Source organism: Diorhabda sublineata, chromosome 3 (genome assembly GCF_026230105.1).
Source record: "Diorhabda sublineata isolate icDioSubl1.1 chromosome 3, icDioSubl1.1, whole genome shotgun sequence".
In the NCBI taxonomy this organism is placed as follows: Eukaryota; Metazoa; Arthropoda; class Insecta; order Coleoptera; family Chrysomelidae; genus Diorhabda; species Diorhabda sublineata.
The window spans coordinates 15,255,837-15,275,513 of record NC_079476.1 but is presented as its reverse complement, the minus strand read 5'-3'; positions in this window follow the sequence as shown (position 1 = coordinate 15,275,513).

Sequence of the window (19,677 nt, the reverse complement as noted above, 5' to 3'; positions counted from 1 at the left end):
TGAAATAGAAGACGAAGATCTCTGGCAATTAAAGCCATCGCACATTTTAGACTTTTTAAAAGGAGTGGGATTAATGGATTAGCTGTGAACACTGGGTTCTCCAGTATCGCAGCAAAAAATGGAAACTATCATAAGAAATGGGTTTTCGCTGGAAAAAAGCATTTCATAAAATCTCTAATAGAGAGAAATGATAGTGTAGTATAGAGAAGAAATTACCTAGTGACTATAAAATAAATGATAAACCTAAGAAGAAATATATTATATTTAGATGGAACATGGATCGATAATGGACATACACCAAATAAATTTTGGCAAGTTAAAACTGTTACAAGTCGAAGATAGGCTTTTTCAAATAATTTGTCTACTGATTTGAATCCATCAACAGTAATGGTGCACAGATTGTTAACAATACAAATCGGGATTTCAAACGTTTTGTTGAAGGTCGTTTATTAACTTTTTAACAGACTCGTTCCGATGACTACCATGAGGACATGAATGCTGATGTTTTTAAAGAATGGTTCAAACACATTGTAGATTTCCTACAATATATAATAGAAAAAAATTTCCCATAACCAAGTGGTTACGAAAAATTGGGTTAAGAAATAATATTATTTCTTAAGAGAATACTCGAGATATAACTTGACAAAATATTTTAACTGTGTACTTTTAGTTATTTGTTATATACAGAGACAACAAGAATTAAAAAAAGGCTTTTATTCAGAACAACCTACGGCGAATGGCGAGAAGGTTAACGAAGAATTTTTTTTTTCTAGATTGTTTGTGAATCTTCATTTTCATAAAAATTACCTACAGTACTTTTCATATCGTTTCAGTGAATTAGTGTCAAGAGTTTAATGATTGAAGATAGTAACTTCTCTCTTAACAATATTTAATTCATTAATAAAAATTCACAAGTAAAGAAATTTACAGTTCTGCTCTATATCTAATGTACCCTTCACGTGCTGTTAGGACCAGGGCCTATCCTAGCAGGTGTACAAAGCGTGTACGGCACGCGGGCGGTTAAAACAGTCGTGCAGTCGTGAGAGAATTGCATTCCCATTCTCACATACAAGAGAGCGTTTCTTTGTGAGTTCTGGTGAGGCTACTTTCCTCGGTGCCCTTCATATTGATTTGATTTCTTATTCCTTAATTTCTACGAATAATTCATCTGAATGGCGGCTTCTTATCGAATTATTTTTACTGAATCCATGTATATCCTGAAATTGAAGATTGCTCTGCGCTCTATAATGTTCTGTATCTTTTTATAGCAAAATCGTATGCATCTAGGTAATTTGTTTATGTAGCTTTCCTAAAGTGCAGTTTAAAGGTTTTTCGTTTTTGTTATGTAAAAGTAGCACCGAAATGTGAATTCATTGATTCCATCTATCCATTAAACTCCAGTTTTTTTAAGATAAGTATTTTTTACCTAAAATTCAATTAAATACTTCACGCTCTCTAATACTATTGAATTATATTCAGATACATATCAATTGTTTTGAAATTTCATGCCGGGCCTGAATAGCTTGGTTTTCGAATGGAAGATTCAGTAGTATATTGGGCAACTGCCAAATGGAATTATAACTGATATCAATTCAATTAGGGCAACGCCGACAGAGTCTCGCTTCGTCTAGTTTAACAGAAACTTAATATTTTAGCCTTGTCTAGAAGGCGTGTATTTGTACAATCAGATATATAACTCCGAATTAGGCTCTCGAAAGTTAATGAGAGCTTTCTTTATCAGTTCATGTTCCCAAGCTCGTTAGTACGATATAAATGAGAGAGCTTAATTGGATAAGTTAAGCCGCGTTGAAGTAAACTTTAGCTTTCAAATAATTTTATTGCATAGTATAATAGGAAAAGGTGATTGTTAAGTAACTTCTGTATAAGTATCTTTTGTGCTCCTTTGTAAATTGAATTATTCAGTATATATCTCGCAGACATATTCATCTGCTTATGAATAATAATATATACGGAGCATTTTGAAGGGAATACAAGATATATATAATAGATATAATTAGAAAACATAACATCTAGTTTGATTAGGCATTAACAAACACATTGAATGTCAAATGCAACAATAAAATTCGAGGCTTGTGAATATACTTACATCTTCTTCTCAGAATTTCTTTTTAGATTTTTTTCTAATTTGATTCTATACTTTTCGCATGAAATTATGGACGGCTTTCACTGGTTTTTATACTATCATAAACATTGCGATATTATCAAGCTAACGGTTTTACAGTATTACAAAAAATTGAATGAAATTGAAACGATTCATTTGTATAGTAGCTAAATGGATATAGAAGAATTAGCAAATATTGCTTGTTTGTCACCGCTGTCAGAAAATCTTGGTTCAAAAACCGTGCTTTTGGTGTACTTTCATAAAAAATCTGCTGTATCAAAATCTGTGTTAATAGTTCATGCTGGAATTCACCCTTTCCATAGAGGGAAGCATAGATATTTCTAGCTAAATATCGAAAGCTTGAACAGATGTTTATCGAAGCTTGATCCTAGAGGCAGTGGAATATGACGCTAAGAAAGCATACACCACCCAGAACCACGCTAAGCTTATGACTAGAAAGATGAACAAAAATAGAAGTTGGAATTTCTAGAACCGTTGGTAAGGCAGGAGACACTTATACGGAAAAGGTACCAACACCAGGAGGCATCAGGCAGGACGACAGCCTCAGCCCATTTCTGTTCAATCTCTTAATGGACAGAATTATAGAGGAAGTATCATCACTAAATATGGGATACTGAATGGGACAGAATAAAAGAATCAGCATGGTATGCTACGTCGACGATGGAGCTATTTTCGCGGAAACACAGGACGACCTGCCAAACGATGAAAATGGCCATATCCACAGAAAAAACGAAAAACATAACCTTTGCTAATGAGCCCGTACGATAAAAGTTGGTCGGTCAGGACCAAATCATCGAACAAGTCTCACAATTTGAATACCTGGGTATGGACCTGTTGAGTTATCACGACCCAGTGAAGGACCTAAGAAGCCAGATCAATAAAGCCAGTGCCATATCGTGCTGCTTAAGGCAGACAATATGAGCGAACGAATAAATGCGAAAGGATAGCAAGGCTAGTATCTTATATCAGGCCAATCATGACATTGGAAAAATAAGAGTAGATCGAATCAGGAACACTGATATCGGGGAACAAGATATCGTGAAATGGTGTAGACAAAGAAAATGATACTGGTACGCCCACGTGAGAAGAATGAAAGAGAATAGACTGACACGCATCGTACTTGAAGGGGAACCAATAGGGAAAAGAGAACCCGGATAACCACCTACGAGATGGATGGACAGCTGGCAGTCCACCTCCCAGGAACTGATCCAGAGGAACTTGCAGAACTAACAGATCATGAGATCTTAAAAATGAATAAGAAGAAGAAGAAGTTGGTGATATTCATACTGAATACACTGTTTACACCACCACTACACCAACACTCACAACAGAGTTTTGGTGTAGTGGTGGTGTAAACAGTATATTCAGTATACATAAAACTTAGTAAGCCGTGTCACTGATTAACGAATAATACTAACAGCAGTTATAACATGTAAAAAGGTAAGAGTATAATAGCCACCTCACGACGATCATCATGAAACTCTATACATAGACTATTGATGATACGAGACATAGATTTATCATATCCATTTTATACGGAAACATTTATTTCTGGGATACTGGAAGTGGCCATTATCTCAGAAAGGCTAATGGATATAGTACAATAGATAACTTTGTTCGATAGATCTATTTGTGCGCGAAAAGTCATGATGATCGATGCATGGGCAGCTCCTGTTAGAAAAGTATGCAAATGGATCATTTTTATCAAAAAACTAACTAACTAACCTAACCGTACCTAACCTAACCTAACCTAACCTAACATAACCTAACCTAACCCAAACTAACATTACAAAAATTACTAAATTTTCATTTTATCCATTGATAACAACGTCAAAGAGCGTCGTTATTTGGTTTATGTTGTTAAGCATTCCCCAGCGAACGCTAACTGGCACCATCCTCACTTCCAGCTGCGAATTAGTGGTCACGTAGAAATTAGTGTAGTCGCCGCTTATATAGATTCCGTTGGTAAATAATCGAAAATATACTCTGCCGTTTTGAAATATCAAATTTCGAAATTATTTCAGAGGTGAACTAGCTTTTACCCGCGGCTTCACTCGCATTGATCCATTAAATAAGTATTAGAAATCATTAAAATAGAAACGAATAGAACGAACTCTGTAGCTATATTAGAACCTGAGATATAGATCTTTGAATGTAGAAAAATTGCCAAAAACCTACAAAAATCCATAACTTCAAATTGAATGTCCGCGTCTAGCTCCTCTCCAACTCAATCGATTTAAGTGTTCAAAAACTCAAAAGAAAGAAGGTGTTTCAGCGAGTGTTCTAAAACCAAAACGAAGTCTCTATCTTGAATAGAACCTGAGATATTGAGGATAGAACGTGTGTATGTGAAAAACTCCCATAAGTGTATGTACAGGGGGAAATCGCATTTAAGTATAACTTGAGAATGGTGAATATTAGATGAAATCCGATGGTTGATGGCTGATCTGTGCATAATTTCATTGAAAAAAAAATTAAGCAAATCGGTTGGGTAGAATGCCCGAACGGACGCGGAATGGAAATCATCAATTTTTTTAATATATAAAACAGTTGAAATAATTTTGTTTAATATATTTCACACACCTGATTTATCAGCAAAATCTATATTATCGGCGTCTATGCTAGATTTATACCTGACTGGTGGTTCGCAGTTAACATTCACATGAACCAAATAGCGAAGTTCTTTGATGTTGTCTTCAGTTCGGGTCTCAAGCCCGCCCGAGTTGTTTACCACTCTGATGAGATATCTTCTTCCTTCTTTTAATGCCTATCCATTGATGGATGTTCGCGACCACATTTTTCATGGTTTCTCTATCTCTAGCGGTATGGATCAATGTCTGAATATCTTGTATACCCGTCCATTGTCTCACGTTCCGCAACCATGATATCCTCTTCCGTCCCAATCCTCTCTTGCCTTCAATCTTGTCCTCGACTATCAGCAGAAGGAATTGATATTTATGGCCTCGCATTATATGGCCAAGGTATGCAATCTTTCGTTTCTTAACGACGTTAAAGAGTTCACGATGAGATATAATAACGTTGAAACTAGTCAGTGGTTACCAACTCTTCCTCGCAATTGCGAGTCATTAGGGATGTTAATATTGACAAAATGGTCACAAAACTAAATAGTCTTGATTTCAGGTCTCTTCTGTTGTAAAATTAGTTTGTTTTTTAATTTTTGAAAGACAGATAAAAATTTGACGTTTTGTCTAAAAGTAATCGAAACGAAACATAATTGAAAAATAATTACCCTAATATCCAGTGTCTGGAGTGCGATTATAATCGTTTTATTTTTTCAAGTCACCTGTCAAGGCTTTCGACACCACTTTTTTGTCTGCCACTAGATGCCTGTGCCACCACTTTGTTTTCTTATTGTTCAAATAAGATACTAAAATAGTTTTTGTTCATGTACTTGATGATTTTTAGCGACACGTTTAAATACAAGCTTGTTCCATAATTAGAATCCATAAACCTTTTGAATTTCTTCACATCTCTTCATCTAGACTATTATAAGGACTTTTTGGAAACTTTGATCGGATCAACCCAATCATGATCTGAATGTTTGGAAACCAACCCAGATCACGTTCGTTGTAGCTCGGAAGCTGATTGAGTTGTAATCATATGGTATAATCCTTTCTATCCTGGTAGACCGATGGGTAAAAATGATCAGCTGACGAGTGGTTTCATTTATCTATGGTGTTTTATTTTTAACTTTTTTGAAAAACAATTCATTTCCCTTCAATGACCGTCTACTTCACATCATGAGCTGCGTAATTGGTAGGTTACTAAGTTTTTATATGTTTCAGCATTTCAGCTTATTCAGCTTATTAGAATTAAACTTCAGTGCTAAATCCTTGTGAGAGGGTAAATCGTTGATAGATGCTTAATAACAATTAAATATCTACAATCTATTACAATATTATTGCAACAAGTGTCGGTGATTTTTTTTTTCGTGAAAATAATGAGAAAGTATGTAATTTGACTTTGTTTTTTAACATATTAACTGGTCACAAAAGTATTTTGAGAATTATGTCTGTTTACATGCTTTCTTTGTGAAGTGAAAGATTGACCAGGTGTTCTAGCTTCAAAATATTCTACAAATTTGAGAAATTGCTTTAATTGATTAATAAGTACGTCTCAATACAAACGGAATGCTAGTCGAGATGCCTGGGTGAACGCGATTTGAAAAATTCCATGTAAGAAATACAAAATTACGGGATGACTCTTTAATTTAAAATATTCCACGAAAAACACTAGGTAGAAAATTAAAAAACAATTACATATAGCGACCTATGGGTCCATCATCAAACCACAACAAAAACAGGGTGTCCATACATATAAAAGACATGCAGTTACAAGGTTTTCCTTCGACTATTAATGATTTAATAATTTAGGAACTGCTGCATTCAAGTTTGCTGAGCAAAAAAGGGGTTAAGCACAGATTTAATATGACATCAGAAAAGGCGGGCTATAATTTGAGAACAAATTCCGATATTTCATTGAGGATATCAAAAGAGATGTTGTATGCTAGGAGTCAAGCTCCTATTTTAAATTGCTTCAAAGGACTTTCAGTGACAATGAATTAGTTCCGGCAGTGAGTCCTACTGCTTAGTCTGAGTGAGTAGATACTCACAGCTCTCTTTTGTAGTTTGAAGAATCGTTAAATTAAGTTGGACATATAAAAGATGCGAATGTTTCAGAGGTTGATACTTTCAGTTCCTTGAAAAATGATCTTAGTGCAAAACAGGTTACTAGATATGGTCCTTTAAAGTGTCGTGACGTCATGATTGATCCAAAAGAAACTAGCATCGTCAGCAAAGAGACATATTTTATCGCAGATTTCTAGTTTGTTTACTCAGTTTTATTTTTTTATCGTTTTGATGACTCAATTGTTACATCGATCCCATACCCAAACCTTTTAGTGATAATTTGTTCAAAATTTTCTCTAGGATGATGTTTAATCTGTGTCAAATCTTTTTCTTTGAAAACTTTATTATGCATCAAGTATCTTAATATACTATTTAATGCGTTTTATAGCTACGGACGTTATTAGTTTTCAACATTTTTATTTCAGAGACTACTTAATGTATCTAATATTATGGAATAGCTTTGTAAAGTCATTATGCTGTATGCACAAACATAATGCTACATGCTTCGTGCAACTTTAATAGCATCTTTAGTGCTCACCGAATAGAAAGCCGTAGTTTTATTCATGAAATATATAAGTAACTATACACAAGCCAAGAAATTGTATGTCTGAATATTGCTCGCTACGGTGAATCTGCATTATGAAATAAATTTTGTGTATGAGCTTAACAAGAGATTTGAGATTTGGAATTTCTGTGGGTTGCTGAAATGTGGTGAACGAAAACGTACCGGATGTCCCAAAGAGAAAGCTTCTCGGCTATATTTCAGTTTTTATAGTGGAAGTTCAAATAATTGCATGAAGGAAGAAGTTACCACTCCCACTGAGATTTTTTCCTGCAATTTTACACAGCCTTAGTTGAACTACTATTAAAACTCCTCGTCTGGGCCGAAGACATTAACTTGTTTAACATCGGGACTTGGGCTTCTTCCATGACCATGGTGTTGTAACTCCTTCTCTTACTTAAATCATTCTTAAAGTCCAATTGTATCAAGATTCACGCTGAATATTTTTTCCTTTATAGATCTAGATAGCATGTGTACCACGATATACAGGATGTTAATCCTCGAATCTCCTCCTGTAATGGATTCAAGTAAGTAACATATGAGAAAATGACATTTAGTTGAAGCAATTTTGGTAATTTTAACAAATACTTAAACTGGAAATATTCTTTTCGGCTAAAATATTATTTTGTATTTCAAGTTATCACACCGATGAAAATCAACTTTTCTGAACATACCAAGACAGCAGTCATCTAATGGTTTGAATTTTCTTCAGAGATTGGATCTTTCTCTTGTAAAAAATTCAATATAAATACAATAAAAATGAGCCACACTTTATTTGATTTGTATTGAACGAAAAAATATATACAAGGAGTTTCTAAATTCATGTGAGAAAATTCAGGAGGTTATTCCTCATATTAATTAAGATGGGTCTTTCCTATAACAAAATTTTTTCAGCCCTTGGAGTTTTTGCAATAGAAAGATCCAAACTCGGAAGAAAATTTAAACCATTAGTTCACTACTATCTTTGGTATGTTCAACATAGTTGACATTTATGTGTGAATTTTTAATATAAAATGAAATTTTAGCAGAAAAACATATTTCCAGTTTCCGCATTTGTCAAAATTATAATAATTGCTTCAATTAAATGTTATTTTACCATATGTTACTCCCTTGAACCCATTACAGAAGTATTTCACTAAGAAGTTCGAGAATCACTCAATCGAAAGACACAGACATAGTGTAACACTGGCTATCTAGACTCATAACAGAAAAAGAAAATAATCGGCTGAATCTTGATACAATTGGTCTTTAAGAATGATTAAAATAATAGATGCTGATGATGACAAAGTTGAAAAAGATATGTAAAGGGAAGCTGGTCATATGGGAATTATTCTTCGCTAATAAATACTCAAAAAATTGATAAAGTTGAAATTATCATGGATATTAACGTATAATATGGTAAAATTATTTAGAAACGGTTATAATATATGATAACCTACTTAAAGAACATAGTTCTAGCATAAAATACTGGCGATTTGAATTTTATCTCCTTGCTATAAAATTTTTCTTCACTTTTATTACACGAAAAATAATTTTGGAGTAAAAACTGGTGGTATTTATAATTTTTTTCTAATGAGATTCGATGGCAGGCTCATATAAATGTTTAATTTCACTAAAAATCGTTAAGAAATCTGAAAAATTTGATTAATTAAGTAAAAATACTATTTTAGAATGACAAAAATGCAGAGTTTCATTTTTCCCTAACCTAACCACACGATTGTCATCGCATGTTTATTATAAATCGTTGAGCGATAATATTAATATATGAAATTACAGTTAATTAATAATATTCGTCAGTCAAAGATATTGCAATGGTATAACGAGGGTTGTCTGAAAAGTTTTAGTCCTAACAAAAGCATAAGAGATAATCTATAATCACTTTTATTTTTCAAAAACGTCTCTTTTAAGAAATGCCATTAATGAATTTTTGTCATGGTGCTCACCGAAGTTTGAGAATGTTCTTAGTACTGTCTGAAAAACACTTCTTATTTCTTCAAATGTGGTCTCTTTTTCACAATCTCTCTCTTCATGTTATCAAGCAAAGAAAAATAATTTTCTGATTGTGTTTAACCTTTTTAAAGATAATTAATTAATAGGTACAATCCCATGATTTTTTATTTTCAGAAATATAGTGTTGGATCCAGGATCCGTCTACAGTTATGAATCGTCGCAAAAAATTCCACTTAAAGCTTAAACCGTTTCAATAAGTCGTGCAAAAGAATTCGCTTTAGGTCTAAAGTGAGCGAACGTAGCACCCAACGTGAGAATATCTTACTCATGCATAGTTCTTCAGTCAGAATGTGGAAAATACGTAGTGCGATCCATGAGTGCTTGGCCTCAGATAGCAAATAGAGTGCGTTCACAAAAATCTTTATAAACACCTTAGTTACAAATCTCAACAAGCTTTACAAGTTGCTTGAGTTAAGTTTTGACCAAAGAAGTATTGAAACCAGCACAACTCAAAAACAGAACAGAGAAAGAAACAGAATGGCTATTTAGATCTGTAAACATTTTTTGTGTACTTCATTTTGGAGAAGGTCTTCTCACACAAATAAGTAGGACCAAAAACAGAAAACAGCCTACGAGCAAATTTATGCAAATTATCAAACTGTGTCAGTGGAAGACTCTTATAAAATTCCAACAAAGATGAATTTTGATATTTGATCTTAATTATATCACTGCACTTTAGATCAATCATTTCCATTTAAAGTTCCGGGGCTAGAGTTTCAATGTCAGTATCAAAAGGATTCTGAAAAATCTTAATTTGATTCGCAATGGTATCATAGTCCGAGAAACGAGTATCAAAACTTATTTTCAAAACACTCAATGTTTCGATTTCAAAATCGATAGGAAACTCAGTCTCAGTGGTATGGCTGAATATTTCACATGTTTTAAAATGTGAAAAACATTTACTTCATAGTTGTGATTGAAACAGTATCAATTTCTTCCGGAATGATTTGTTTTGTAATTCAGTAAGGTAAGTCATTTTATCCAATCTCTTCAATAAATTGTCGGAATTGTCGGTGATTCAGCCCCAAAGATCTGATAAAACTAACAGTTGACATGACTGGTTTCAGAACTTCAGACATATTCAAACATTCTCCGCACAAAGACTGTTGATGAATGATACAATGTAAGACTAATGATTTTGAACGACCGTCATTTTCTACAGCCAGTTTTTAAAAAATTTACCTTTTCAGGGCACATTTCTTCGGCTACTGCAATGATAATATGGTTGTGGTCCTCGGAACTTACTGTAGTAATCAGTATGGCCCTAAGGCTGGAAAGTTTGGAGACCCCTGCTCTAGTCCATACTACTTCGCTCTTCGAGGATGCTGTAGACGAATGTCGCTTCACAAAGATTGAGCATCCACCTCATAGCCCTGATCTGGTACCGTCCGACTATTTTTTGTTCGAAAAGCTAAGGTTCTAAGATTCAACAGCGAGGATGAAATTAAACGGGTATGAACATTTGGCCTATAGATGTCTCCTATTTGTATAACGACAATAAGTCAAACGTTTGAAATAAAGGGAAAACATATTAAAAATTATCACTTCTTATCTATTTATTTTCTTTCTATCTATGTTAGGGTAGGAACTTGTGGACCGCACGTGTACGATCAGATCACCTTCTTGTCTCCCATATAAATAATAATACTGTGACAAGTTGTATTACATTAGATTATTATTTGATTTATGTATTCATAATTTTGTTATTTCTTAATATTTTTGAAAGTTCTGGAGCATTGCAGCGTCTATACACCACGCCTGCAGTGGATGCTAAAATTTCTTGGTGATAATAAGTATCAGTATTAAATCGATATTTGTACATTTTTACTTGTAAAAAAAGTTATTAACATTTCAAAACCTACTAGATCCTACATTGTAGTATAGTGTATTCATCTTATTTTTTTTTTAATTTTAGAATATCCCAGTTAATAGAAAGAAAATGAGCTGAGAAAGGTAATACATTTAGAGCCAAAGTAACCAGCTAAAAAAGATGCGGAAAAAATTTTAACGAACTATTTCGGTACATTATAAAAAATCGAAGGAAATGAAGTTTTTAATTGTAAATCATCTGAAAATCGCCTAACTAAACTCGTACATTTTGTTACACCAATGGTCTCTCCTTTTTTGGCAGTCCTCAACATGCTTCTTCTTCTTCTCATGCCGTCTTCTCATTGAAGGTTGGCGACCACGTTTTTAAATGCGTCTCTGTCCCTCGCTTCATGAAACAATTCCCCGACGCTGAGATGTTCTGTAGCAGTAGGTATTTGTCATTGCGTAAGATGTGTCCTATGTAAGATATTATTCTCATCTTAATAATTGTCAACAGCTTTCTTTTGCGATGCAATACGTCTTAGTACATTGAGGAGCGTTTATGACTGAACCAAGATACCTGTATTTTTGTACCCATTCTATTTGTTTTTCATTCAGTGTGAGAATAGGGTTAATATTAATATTTTGGTTTTCACTTATAACCATGAATTTTTTCAATATTTATAGTGAGTCCTACATTTTCACATTCTCGGTTGATTCTCTCTAATAGGATTTGAACTCCTCAACATTCGTCTGCAGTTAAGCTGATGATGGTACAGAGTCTCACATAATTTCTATCTCCTCTCTCATTTGTGTAGGCGTATTGCCTTTTACAAACCAATATTCAATGACAGCTCGATCAAATGTATTGGAAATTTATCAAATATAAAATTGATTAAAAGTATATGAGAAAATGAGATAATACCAGGACAAAAAAGGGAAAAAGGCGGAATGTGCGAAAAGAATATGGAGAAACCCTCTTGGAAGAATATCGTTCGGATTTCAAACTAGAAGATCCATAATAGACCAAATATCCACTTTTAAGCAGACACAGAGAATGGAGTATAATTGAAACTTTCCGATATTAGCAATTTTCATCGGCTTCCAAAAGTCATAAAGCACAGTTAAGAGACAACATCTTTATAAAATAATGAAAGACCTGAAAGTACCAATAAAGCTCACGAAAATGATCCTTGAGAACAAAACAGACAACACAAATGTAGAACTCAAACAAAGTGATCCTCTACCTACTACGTTGTTTAACATAATACTGAAATGGATTGTATAAAAAGCGGAATGAACACTGAAACCAAAAACAGCATATGGAGATGATGTGGTACTATTATCAAAAGTGAAAAGGAGTTGAAATGTACGTGCAAGGTTTTTATAGAAATGGAAGAAATAGCGATTCTGGGAGTAAACGTGGAGAAATCCAAGTTCATGAAATTCACGCATCCCAAAATGCATGAGAATAAGAGAATTAATTAGAGTGGAATTACACACGCAAAAACTTATTGTATTCAAGCAAGTTAACAGTTACATCTATCTAGCATAGTAGCAAGGTTAACTCGAGGAAGAAAACAGACAGGAACAATAATCAAGAACATTTCCCTAAATCTATATCAGACAGTCATCAGAGCGACAGTACTTTATGCAAGTGAAGCATGGTAACGAATATAGCGGAAAATAACAAGTTAAATATATGGGAGAAGAAATTACTTATGAGTATATTAGGAGAGGGAAAGAAATGAGATATATGGGGAAGAAGACAAACCAGGCAATGAAACACTTATATTAAGAACAAAAAATTAGCAAAATCATAAGGTCCAGAAGACTAAGATGGCTAGGAAACTTACAAAAAGAATCACGAACGGCAGAGAGAATGATCAATATAAATATGGCAAGAGCACGAAAACAAGAAAGACCCAAAAAAATATGGTATAGGTAGACACAAGAAGATTTTTTGGACAGAGGTCGGGACTGTGGAATAAAATTGTTACCACGCTATGAGCCTATGCCTAGCACGATATATATCCAAAAATTCACATTACAATAAAAAGCTAATGAGTAATGCTGTCTGATATAGAAATGTCTTCTAACGTTACTCCAGCGTGACAGGAGAGCACAATCTCCTTATCTTAGGCTATTAGACATTTTTTGGGGGAATAATTCCAAAGTATTGTAGAAAAATCTAGGCTTCCGAAATTATAAGACGAAATAGATGAATCACGCTTGCGAATACCTCAGTCATGCCTGAGATATTCAGTAACGTTAAAAGATATTTCTATACCAAATTATCATGCTGTCAATACAATCCGTGACAATTAATATTTCATTAATTTTTTTCTATATTATTTAGAAATAATTAGTATCACTAATTTGGTTTTTAGAGTAATGTATCAACCAAATAATATACAGGGATTACATTACAAACTGTCACTGTCATATTAAACACCCTGTGTAATTTATGCGTATTTAGAACAAATCAACGTATCCAAGAGTTTTTTCTAGCAAGCACCTATATATTTATCAAAAAAGTTATTCCATTTGGTCACCGTATCATAGGAAATAAATATCATAATATTCTCGTTCTATATTTCCTCAATTACAAATTATTTTCTTTATTTCGAAACTTATACTTTGTAATATTTGTCAGTAAATAATAAATGAACTTAATTAGTAAATAGTTGAATAATTTGATAACTCATTGTAAAACCCCGTATTATTCTTCCTTAACGGTTCATTGACTCTTAAGATTGTTTAATAATTCATTTTCTCATTTCTCTCCTTCGAGCTATAATTATGAAACTTCAACTGATTACCTCTCTTCTCTTAGACTAATAGTCACTTTTCATAACGGATGAGGCGCTTTTCTTCGACCCCTTTTCATAACTAAAAAAGTAACTAGAAGAAATTTACTCTTCATCAACTTGGATTTTGTATTACTCCATTGCCACTAAACTCATAGAATGTGAGTATTATAATAAATATTACACACATTTTGTAATTATAGTACCACATAAGTCGAAAATCAATTAATATTAACATCTGACAATCAATATCACGTTATTGAGTAAAAAAAGACGAATAGTACATTGTTGATGTTTTCTGGCTACTGTATGGACAATTTTTTTTAATTTTTTCAAGAGGACCGCATAACTAAAGTTATAGAGCAAATCCGAATGCTGGCTGATTAATATAATATGAAAAAAGGTAAGACCAGAGTATTGACAGACACACTTGAGAAAAGACAAACTAAAAGTTAGGGCAAAAAAATACAAAAACTTCTTTAAGCATTGACATCGAAGCTAATGAGAAGCGGGAAAATTAATAGCGATCAAATCAAAAATAAAAACACTTCTATCTCTATGTTTGACAAATTGAAGAATTCCATGTGGGTCATGCAGAACCCTACCTAACCTAACCTAACCCCATATAAGTTAAACTTAAAAAGGAAGAATATTTTTGTGGTCTTGTTGATAATTTTTTGGAAAGTATAAGTAAACTTGATTTTCTGTGTAATCCTCACTTTCTGTTTATTTTTTTTTTTAAATCATTTTGTAACTTTGAGACTGATCAAGCTAGGAGAGTGATTTTTCGAAATAATTTGAGTGAAATATATTTTTTACTAATAAAAATAACAGTTTTATTACAATTGGTATGAAAAAGTGCCCAATGCTCTCGTACCTCCCTATGTACCAATTTGCCAGACTTTTGGGATCAATTATCATTGTATTGAAATATGCCTAGATTATGGAGGATAGATGTGATAACAATATGTGTGTTGTAACACTAGACATAACTAACTTATACAATAATCAACTTATCACTACTTACATAACTACTTACCTAATTTATTTGAATTATCTTATTATTTTTCTATTTCGTTCCTAATTCCAATTTAAACGGGTATATAAACGCTAAATAAACTCGTTTATATAGCTGAAACAAATTTCTTGAAAAATCGATGGAATCATCAAACAACAGAAATAAATAAAAAGATTTTCCTAGAACTAAATTCTAAAAATACAAAACTCGCCGCTGTTTATAAAAAAGGCGCGGAGAATTCGCCAAATGTTAGAATTCCATTATAACCGGACAGGATCAAAAATCTTCCATAAGACTGTTACCAATGCTCGAACATTCCTGATGCGAACAGGGATGTTGCATGCTAGCGAATAGTTTTCCGGTAGAGCGAACAAATCTTTTTGCTTTTCTGTAGTGCCCGTATCTCCATATGCATCCATAAATTCTTCGAAGGCGGGGCCAGGCTGTTCTCGCAACTGGTTAACTTCTTCCTGTAGGTCGTGGTCTCCTTCAAACGACGCTAATCGATTTTGGTGGACTACTTTTGGCTTTCCATTGGGGATCATGCATATGCGATATGCATTGATTTTGTTACTAAGTAAGTATGGACCTTCCTATGATTTTTGTAATTTTCGAAAAAATCCCCTTTTTTGAAACTGCTGTCTGTGGCTCTGTCGTATCGTTTTTTTATTCTGTGGCTGGCAACCTAAAGATTTGAGCGAACAATTCGTGTATGTCACCCATTTTCCTTTTCAATTGGATTACATAATCTTCTCAAGCTAGGTCTTCTCCAGGTTAACAAACAAATTCTAGGTCACAAGGAGGCCTCATTTTACGTAGAAATAGAATTTTCGCAAATGCTCACTCATTAATAGCGGATAGATTCTGAACTCTCTGGTGACTGGAAACTACTTTGAACAGATATCTGCCAAAGGTCCTGTTCATTCTGTCGACCATTTCATCTGGTTGTGAAAGTAATGCGGTCTTTCCGGTTTTCTTCATTCCAGCTGGTTACAGATTTCCTGAAACACATGGCTCTCTTAGTTACTTCCTTGATTGCTGTGGACTTCCAAGGCCATATCGGTTAATGAGCTGATAAATTCTTTTACCAATACTTCCGCAACAGTTGTGGTACCTTGATTCGGGATTGTTTTTCCACCCACTATGTGAAATATTCCATCATGTTCTCTGGTACAATGCCTTCATACTCTTGAAAAGTTTCGTGACGCTTCTGTCTTGGGTTCTTTAGTTGCGATTGGTACAGAAGTTCTAGATGTTCATGACCATATCGCATGTCTAACTTCTTTTTCAGCTATTCGAAGTCATCAGTGTCTTCAAGAAGTATCGCCTGGAGTACATCCAAGGCAACTCCTCGCAGTGCAATCGTTAAGTTCCATATTTTTTCATTATCGGACCAATTATGCACTCTAGCGGTTGGGTCAAACTTAATTAGTCCAAGGCGTCTATGATATCACATATTTTTAACTTCAATTTATTCACAATTGCTTCATTCATATCAACCCTTTGTTCATGTCAGCGCAATCCAGGTAGCTAAGTTTAAGAACTGTTATTCATCGTATACAGCTGGCTATTTTTCTCCAATATGATATATTCCTCCTTACCAGTACCCTCCAAAACCTAGATGTAAACCAGCAATTATAAACAATCATATAAACTCATTTCAAAGTACCTACTACAATAATCAAATAATTTTATCACCACGCTTATATTAGCTTCACCTGTATTTGGGTTTGTAAGGTTACCTATTTGTTCATTGTAACTATCCTTTGTGGCTTATTACCGTTATTATATCCAACTTTTTTAATTGCGTTTGTTAGCCGAATTGGCTAAGGCATCCGATTCGCCGGTCGTGGGCTCAAGTCCCGTTCACGTAACAAAATAATTTTCGGAAAATTGTTTTTAGAAATTATCACTGCAAATTTTCTGTTCATATCGAGACAAATTCTGCAACTGTCTGTCCTCTATTGCAGATTTACTATACTACCTGCATCGGTATTACTTTAGAATTTAACACCTCAAATTTTATTATGTTGTTCGAGATGAATTTTACATGCACCGTGCACCCTCTGTTGAAGATTCACAACACTAATGACTAAAAGCGCTTTCATAGCATAGGAAACTAAAAAGTGGAAAATGAATATAGTTTAAAAAAAACTAAACAAACACGCTTTTGAAACACATCAAACTGAAACAATTTTTAAGATAAGCTTAGAATAATGATAAATGAAAAATATTAAAATTACTTCTCGCTTTTTCGCAATAATACCAGTATTTTGCATTCATTATTGTTTTAAGCTTAATTATATATTTAATTATGCAACAAGTGAGTAAAGTAATACTTTTTTCCACGAGTAGGACGGTTTGACCGCAAGAGCCGAAGGCGAGTGTGGCAATTCCTTCGAGGAAAAAAAAGTTACTTCACTCACGAGTTTCACATAAAATTTTTTGTACATTCGTAGACTTAAAAAAATTCGACAAAACTTCTATCCATTTTTATTTTGTAATAGTAATATTGAAAGTACAAGTGTGAGCATTATTAATTTGAAATGAAGAAGAAGTTACATTAATATTGGTACTTGAATGGGCAACATTTAACGAGTTCAAAGAAATAACATTTACAATGTTGCTTGAAGTCGAACTAGTTGTTCCCATTAAAATTCTCACTGCGTAATTTATTTTGTTTTTTATTGAGTCGTCTACGTCACCCTCCGCTACTAGTGTTGGATTTTCACCCACCGTGCTTCTTTAGGTGATATAACCACCGGAATCCACTAATAGAGACACCGAAGAGCGTCGCAATGTCTGCCCAGTGTAGTTTTTTGAATTAGGTGAATTCAAATACGATGCGATAAGCGAAGGAATTTTTGAAAAGGTATTGATACCTACAACTTGTTTAATATATTGTCACATATTTCACCAATAACAGTAAATCAATGTTTTTGTATCAGGAACTGTGAAAATTAAAAAAATTATCAATTTATTCACAGGCAAATGTCTTAGATTTTTTGAGTCTCTAGCCAACTGATTTATTTTTAAAATATGCAATGAGTTTCGATTATTTACTGATATCTACATCGTTATTCACCATTAGGGTGCCTATTAATTTTGAATAAATCGTCCAAAATGTTGAAGATTTCCACATTTTGGATTTAGTTTCAAAGTAAACTAGTAACATTCTTTCTGTGAAGCTTTTTATGCCTTTTTCAGTACGCCACTCTATAAAATAATTATATTCCTTCAAATACTGTTCCCTGTATTTCTCAGGGAGAAGAATCATAGTCGCTGCAATTGCCGATTCAACATCTTCTGGTGTGCAGTTTAAACTTTTTTCACTATCACTTTCCATCACTAATAATAATAATAATACACTTCTTTCAATTAGACACAAAACGGATTTTCTTATCAAGAAATAAAAGTGTGATAGTTTATCGGAGAAACGAACCTGAGAAAGAAAGCGTTCACTGCCCACTATTATGATAAAACAATTTTATAATTTGTTTAAAAAATGATACGTTATGACACTTTTTTTAAAAGCGTGAAAAAATGTGCCGCTACGGTACTTTTTTCCACGGTTTTTTACCGATTCAGTAATGAAAAAAACATTATAAGAGACGTAGAAAAAATTTATTTTTAAATTTTTAGTCTGATGTGCTTCAAAAACTATATTTATTTATTTAAAAATTTCCATCTTCTTTTCTTGGGTATTTCATATTCGATAATAACAAAAAATCAATATCCGTGGTGTCTTGATGATTTTTGTCTCTCAAACATTGTTACAAAATATTCTGTTACCATGAAAATTTAGATTGTTTCGCAAGTTTTGTTCGGGAGAAGCGTAGAAACAATAATCTCAAATTGCTCCGTCGAAATATGCTATACACCAATCTCGATAACTTTCAGTGAATACAACTTGCTAAACAAAATTTTCTATTAATTATTCTCCTACAACTCATCTCGATTGCGAATTCATTTTATCATTTGTTCGTTTTTGTTACATCTCAGTAATTAAACTCGAATTTAAACTTGGTAAACAATGTGGACCGTTCTTATTGAAATTATTTTCTATAAACACATCAAGGGACGGATTTTGAAGGTTCATCATAATAACATATAATTATTAAACTACATCTCAAGTATTTTGAAGAGAAACAACGAGCAATACTAAAGCGTTACGCTTTAGTATAGTTCCATGTATACATTTTCATTTTACATTGTTTTTCTTTCTGTTTTCGTTTAATACCAAAGTGAGCGGTTGCTTTTCATCTTTAATTTTTTTTTTGTACTATTCATCATATTTTGCAATTCCATTGCCTGATCTACTTTTTCCCGTGCATTTGTGCTTGTTGCTATTAGCATTTTTTGGTTATGCTCTGTTTTATGTTTTCCAACTGTTCTTCATCCGTGTTCCATCTCTATTCTTCTTCTGCACTCATTCTGATATTATGAACAATCTTTCTTTTGTTATAAATCTCAATAATTTCTGTTCAATAAGAGCCATCTTTCTTTCTTTCTCTTAATTGGTGAGTGCTACTAAGCATGATCTTTCTCCTAATTTCAATGAGCTTTATTCCAATGTCGAATTCAGTAAGATTAAATATGATAATGCAAAAAAAGATTATAATTACCACTGGCCGACAAAATATTCGTAACACAGGCAAGACCTTTATTTTTAAAAT